This window comes from Oratosquilla oratoria, chromosome 2, assembly GCF_046742065.1.
Source record: "Oratosquilla oratoria isolate Oo_2021 chromosome 2, ASM4674206v1, whole genome shotgun sequence".
NCBI classification, from domain to species: Eukaryota; Metazoa; Arthropoda; class Malacostraca; order Stomatopoda; family Squillidae; genus Oratosquilla; species Oratosquilla oratoria.
Window position 1 is genome coordinate 62,809,803 of NC_134778.1, and position 7,500 is coordinate 62,817,302.

The 7,500-nt window shown below is 40.3% G+C and overlaps 1 protein-coding gene across 4 annotated transcripts in view; it reads left to right on the forward strand.

The window, feature by feature from the left end:
* The window catches only part of LOC143039506 (cell adhesion molecule Dscam2-like), a 1,807,148-nt gene that overhangs the window by 1,062,437 nt on the left and 737,211 nt on the right, over positions 1-7,500 (forward strand). The window lies entirely within an intron of this gene.

The following is a 7,500-nucleotide window of genomic DNA, read 5'->3' on the forward strand; positions in this document are numbered from 1 at the left end:
AACTCAGAGCTCATATATGACCGATCTATGGGTAATCCTGTGACTTTACATGCACACACACACACAACTCCCAGCCTATGAGAGTTGGAGTAACGACTCACAGTGCAGCAATACTGAAATTATTTCAGCCCTTGGTGAGATTTGAACCCGGACCGCCGTAGTGGCAGCCGAGAACTCTACCACCCTGTGTGTGTGTGTGTGTGTGTGTGTGTGTGTGTGTGTGTGTGTGTGTGTGTGTGTGTGTGTGTGTGTGTGTGTGTGTGATTCACCTTGGTCTTTGGATCACGTGTAGGACTCGTGATCGACAGCTATTTCCCTCCTGGAAGAGAGCTCAGAGCTCGTATGACCGATCTATGGATAATGCTATGACCTTACACGCACACCCACACACCCAACTCCCCGCCCACGAGAGTTGGAGTAACGACTCGAAGCGCAGCGATACTGAAATAATTTCAGCCCTGGGCAGGATTCGAACCAGGTACCAACGGCCATACTGACAGTCTGGGACTCTACCAACCGCGCCACCGAGTCGTGTGTGTGTGTGTGTGTGTGTGTGTGTGTGTGTGTGTGTGTGTGTGTGTGTGTGTGTGTGTGTGTGTGTGTGTGTGTGTGTGTGTGTGGGCGCGTATATACACATAACGATGTTATATGTTACACGTGTGCTGGTCTGTTTTTTATACATGGCAGGTGTTAATGTCGGGAGTTCGAAAAGTGGACCCGACACACACCGAATAGGCAATGGCAGTCACAAAGGCTACATTACAACACCCGAGTTGCATAAAACCTTTTTTAATAATCATATCTAACCTATTCAATCCAAAATTGCCTCTCCGTGTGTAGTTATCCATAATAATATTCGTACATTGTTCTATATGTTTGAAACGGCCAGTCCAGATGAAGTCGACTCTTTCCTGTTAAAGTCACCCCTGAAATGATTATCATGTTTTGCCTTCAAATCAGAAATTATGTATAAAAATGGATTAGAAATAATGTATAATAATAAGTGTTTATTTTTTAATTTGTTTATTTATTTATTTATTTATTTATTCGTTTTATCTTATTTTATTCGTTTATTTTCATTAACTTCATCATCAGGTTATGGAAGACATTATACACTTGTGACGTCATGTCGGTTTGTTTACATTTGAGTGAATATCGTCGATATTTTGTATTCGTTTGGTATTATAAAATATTTTTAGTTTCAAAACAGCTTTTTAATTGTATTTGTATTTCCTTAGAATTAATAATAAACGTAAAACTGCAGATTTTTTTTCTGGCAAAGTTAAGACAAACATATGAAAGTCAAGAAGGATCAATACTTCAAAACCATAGTTGTGATATACAATTACAGTCAACACGTAAAACGAGGTACGTTGTGTGTGGTTCTATATTGGCGAAAAATAAATTTGAGGGAGTTTATGTTTACTTACTAATTTAATTTTATGCTTTCAGCGTAGGGAAAACGAACAGAACGTTAGAAGCTCAGAATAAATATGATTACACTTTACATATAGTGTGGATACTGTACGGAAGTGACTGTAATTGATTTAAATAGAGAAAAAATATATTTTTGTGGGTCTGTAAAATAGTATTGTCAATAGAATTAAAGGACTAGAATTATTTAAATATAATATGAATATATATGTATATATACATGCATATATATATATAAATATATATATATATATATATATATATATATATGCAATAAAAACACTAGGAGCGTGTGTTCACAAATGCGTAAATAACCACTAGGAAAAAGTAAACTAAGGAAGCAGAGCGCTTTCGTGTAACCAAATCATTTGTATCTGCACTGAAGATGTAATTACACGAAAGCGCTCTGCTTCGTTAGTTTACTTTTTCCTAGTGGTTATTTACGCATATATATATATATATATATATATATATATATATATGACATAAGTGAGAATAGGAAACACAGGAGTCTTAGTCTGAGTTTATTCCTGACTAGATTTGCAGGTATGTTTTCTCAAAGGAGTGTTGTACAATATTGATTGTGGGCATTTATACATGTGGGAGAACTCGCTACCTTCCCGCCCGCATTGCCAGAGTTGGCGACAAGTGTGGAAACCACAGAATGATATATATATTGTTTAGAAGATAGTAATAATGATTAATTAATCAATTAATTAACAATAGCAATATACTAATAGTAATAATAATAATTACAGTCTTAATAATAATGATAATAATACTAATAATAATGATAGTAATAACAAAAATGATAGAAGTAATAATAACTTTAATCTCAAAATCCTGTGTCCTTATTTGGAAAATCAAGAATCTTCATTGTTGGCTCTGATCCTGATATCTAAAATGAAGTTCGCCTTTGACCTATTTGACATATATTTGACTGTTGCTCGCGGTGTGTGTGTGTGTGTGTGCGATTCAACATGGTCTTGGATCACGTGTTGGACTCGTGATCGACATCTATTTCCCTCCCGGAAGAGAGCTCAGAGCTCTTACATGACCAATCTATGGATAATACTGACACCTTACACGCACACAGACACCCAACTCCCCGCCCACGAGAGTTGGAGTAACGACTCGCAGTGCAGCGATACTGAAATTATTTCAGCCCTGGGCGGGATTCAAACCAGGGCCCTCGTAGTGGCAGCCGAGAACTCTACCGCAGCGCCATCGACTCGCATGTGTGTGTGTGTGCGTGTGTGTGTGTGTGTGTGTGTGTGTGTGTGTGTGTGTGTGTTTGTGTGTGTGTGTGATTTGGGATAAGGTTACGTTCGATGATTTCCTCGTATATTTTGTTTTTCGAAGTGCATGTTTGTTTTGTTCTCAATAGAGTTTGATGGTTCTATGTTCCATTCACGCGTGAGTCTATCCAAAGTGTTTACAAGAGTCATTGTGTGCTTGTTGTGTTTGGAATTTCGTGTCGTGTGCGTTTACGATACGTGTGCACGTGTTTCGTGTAAGTGTGTGCGTTTTTTCGGTGTCAGTGAGTCCTTGCCCTTGTTTACATGATTGCCAGATTGAGTCTCGACCAAATTCGTCTTTTATTTTTGTCTGTGATGTGATGTCAAGTATTTGTGTGTCATGGTGTATATTGTATCTAAATTGTTCGTTTTCTAAAGCCATGAATTTATCAGTTCTGGGGTAGGGCTAGTGAGGAAATGTCATAGTAAATTAGGTCAACTTAGGTTGGTTGGTTAGGTTAGGTGAAGTCAGGTAAGGTTAGGTTATGTTGGTGTTAGTTTGAAATAGAGACATGACAGAGATGATAAGGTGGTAACCAGAATAGAATTAATAAAGTTCCAGTCTATACGGAAGGGTTTATACCATTGGTCATTAACTGGATGAACCCTAAAGCACTGCTGCATACTCCGATCTAGGTTGGATGACTCATCCTATGATTTTTTTTTCACATCTCGTCCCTCTGGCGATTGTGTATTTGTGTGTGTGTGTGTGTGTGTGTGTGTGTGTGTGTGTGTGTGTGTGTGTGTGTGTGTGTGTTTGTGTGTTTCTCATCCACAATTTGGCTGACATGGTGATAAATTATCTATTATCAGCATTCCCAGATCTTCTCCTTTTACTCTTGTAATTGATTCCTTTCTGATTAATTCATTGATTGTCTTTGCATGTGTGTGTGTGTGTGTGTGTGTGTGTGTGTGTGTGTGTGTGTGTGTGTGTGTGTGTGTGTGTGTGTGTGTGTGTGCATGTGCTTGCGTGTGTGTGTGTAAACATAAACACGCACGTGTGTCTGCGTGTGCTTGTCTTTCTGTGTGTGTGTGTGTGTGTGTGTGTGTGTGTGTGTGTGTGTGTGTGTGTGTGTGTGTGTGTGTGTACATACATACACACATGAATGTATGCATGTATGTATGTATATACTTGCGGTGGTACAACTTTTACCACACCATTTGCGAAGCCAGGTTTCCTTTCGTTTTATATTTTTTCAAGTAAATTTAATTGTCTAGAATACCGGCCCTTGTTCCAGGAATATTAAATTGTGTAAACTTATTTCCACGGTTGGCTAAATCAATTACATTTGTCAGTCATTCTATATACGTTTGTCACAAGTTAAATGCTTATAAGGAAAAGAAAGGAAGATGAGGGAGGAAAAGAATAGGAATAGGAGACGAAGAGTAAGATGCTGTTATGGCGTCGGCTGGAAACAATTTTTCTCTTCTTCTTCTTCTTCTTCCTTTTTTTTTTTTTGTGACTCGCAGGACTGAAGAGAAAAGAAGATGTGAAAAGAGTCCTGTGTGAAAGAAGAGAAGGAAAAAGAAGAGGAATGAGATATAATGAATTAAAGAAGAATACTGAAAAGATAAAAGGGGTGAAGAGAGACGGGGGGAAGAGAAGAGGAAGAGATAGAAGTAGTAGTGGTGGTGGAGGTGGTGGTGGAGATGGTGGTGGAGGTGGTGGTGGAGATGGTGGTGGAGGTGGTGGTGGTGATGGAGTTGGAGGTCGTACTGAAGGTGGTGGTGGTGGTGATAGTGGTGGTGGTGGTGATAGTGGTGGTGATGGTGGTGGAGGTGGTGGTGGTGGTGATGGAGTTGGAGGTCGTACTGAAGGTGATGGTGGTGATAGTGGTGGTGTTGGTGGAGGTGGTGGTGGTGGGGGTTGTGGTGGTAGTGACGGTGATAGTGGTGATGGTGGTGGAAGATATTTAAAGAATTGTTTGAAGATGAACATCGTGAACAGCAAAAAAAAAAAAGAAGAAAATAAAAATAATAATAATAATAATAATAATAATGATACTAATAATAATGATAATAATAATAATAGTAATATTAGTAGTAATATTAATAGTAATATTGATAATGATAATTATAATGATAATGATGATGATGATGACAACTAGTATAGTAATGATAGTGATGATAATAATAATAGGCAAAATAAAAAATATAAAAAATATAAAAAATAAAAAATAGAATAAAATAAAAGCTATAAGAATATGATTTTGAACCCAATTACTGGGTCGACACTCATAAAGACCTAAGCCCATGTTTTCATGGGCGTGCATGTGCGTGGGCGTGCATGTACGTACGCGTACTTGTGTGTGTGTGTGTGTGCGTATGTGTACGTATGTGTCTACATAAATACGACCTTTTATGCCCGTGGGTCTTTAACAAGGATTTGCGTGAATAAAGACAACAGACCCGTGTAGACACAAGATTACTTACGTTTAGTTAGATGCGTGTATGAGCGTCAACAAGAACGCAAATGCATTCGGGAGGTAAGCGTACGTTTCGTTTAATAAACTTTTAGTCCACCGTCGGAAGAGAAGACAATAATGTCGAAAGTTCTGTATATTTCGATCGCTAACTGTGATCCTCTTCAGCAGAATGAGTACATAGTAGAAGACATGTACATATACATATGTCTTCTATGTACTCATTCTGCTGAAGAGGATCACAGTTAATGATCGAAATATACAGAACTTTCGACATCATTATCTTCTTTTCCGACGGTGGGATAAAAGTTAATTTTACTAATGTGCTACGACATTACTTTACTGTATGTTTCGTTTGTTTTGTTTATCCATGGCCCATATTTCATACCAGCATTTCTCAACCTTTTTACCCTTGCGTAACCTGTTAAATTCCATGTCTCAAGGAACCCCAGCGGGGAAAAAAACAAACATATACCATATCTTTCTCATTTTAGTTTCATCGTAATAATAGGTTAGATAGGATGATGTCTATATTACATTATTACAATAAACCAAGAATATGTTGTGCGTGTTTAATCATACTACGTATATGAAATTAAATAAAGAAAATCAAAAGTGTGTCAGCTTATCTCACTTGTTCTTGCGGAACCCTTAGGGACCTTTTGCGGAACCCTTAGGGACCTTTTGCGGAACCTAAGGCCCCTTTTACACTAGGGAACTAGTGACCGTCACTAGTGGCTGTCACTAGTTGCCTAGTGTAAAAGTCTCGGGCAACTGCAAGTAACCAGTGGCTTTCATCGAGTCGTGGAATCCTTTCTCATCATCTCATTAGTCGAAAGAATGGCATCAATGGAGGAGGTGCTTCTGTTGGCTTTGCTGGTCAAGAAAAAGAGACGGTCGGTGACGGCAACTGCCAGTGACGGTCACTTGTTACCGGAGCGGGTAACAGCCATAGCCTGTTGCGCAACCGGGCAACCGCAGTGACGTAGTGTGAAAGGCTCAATTCAAAATAATGGTAGGCAACTAGTGACCGTCACTAGCGACCGTCAGTAGTGACCGTCACCAGTGACCAACACTAGTGACCGTCAGTAGTGACCGTCACCAGTGACCGTCACTAGTGACCGTCACCAGTGACCGTCACTAGTGACCGTCACTAGTGACCGTCACCAGTGACCGTCACTAGTTGCCTAGTGCGAAAGGGGCCTTAGGGTTCCGGGGAACCCTGGTTGAGAAACGCTGCTTTAGACGTACGCAAAGCTCAGAGACCCGAGGCCCGGGAGAGATCATCTCGTACGAGACTCAAGTTTTATTTCCGCGAGACGAAGCGTGTGTGGAAGAGATTAAAATAGTTAACGACCTTTAGGAGCCATGAATACATGGTTTATCGCGAAGCGGGTTAGGAAGATTGGGAAAAGGATTAAGTGTGGCACGTCCAGATGGGGGGGGGAGGGAATGAAGGAGTGAATATGGACAAGCTGATGTGCTGGAACACAGGAATGGGAATGAAAGTGGGAATGGGAATAGAGGGAGAGGGTAAAAGAGGGGATGAGAGGGTACTCCCTCCTCCTCCCCTTCTTCCTCCCACTCCTTCCCTCCCCTCCACCTTCTCCTCCCCTCCACCCCTTTTATGCCACAATTTTCCGACACATCATCAATATAAATCCACTTCAGAGCGTCACTGGACACACACGTACACACACACACACACACACACACACACACACACACACACACACACACACACACACACACACACGCACACACACACACACACACACACAAACACACGCACACACACACACACACACACACACACACACACACACACACACACACACACACACACACACACACACACACACACACACACACATATATATATATATATATATATATATATATATATATATTTTGGTAGGAGGCCATGTTGTATACATGATTTCAAGAAATCTACAGCGACAATGGCGTTGTTGAGTTTATATTGGAGCTTTAATTTCTCTCGTGCAACGAGTTTTTGTGGTGGTTCCAAATAGCCGAGAAGGTGTCCAAAAGACATTGGGTGCGGTTTTCTCTTTTTTAATTCTCCTATACGTATTTCGACCTTACTCGGTCATCCTCAGGGAGGGAGTAACAATAGTTGGTGATTACATGGGTTAAATACAGGCCGTACATTGGCCGAACACTGGGAGAGGTCATTTCATGTAGCCGTGATCCGTAGCGCTGCGTACGTGGAAGTAGCAACTTCCTTGTGGATTGTGGAAAGGGGTGTTATCGTTTGTGTTATGTGCGTCTACTGCTTGGGAGTGTGGTTGTGGGCATGAGTTGTATGTTAATCACCAACTATT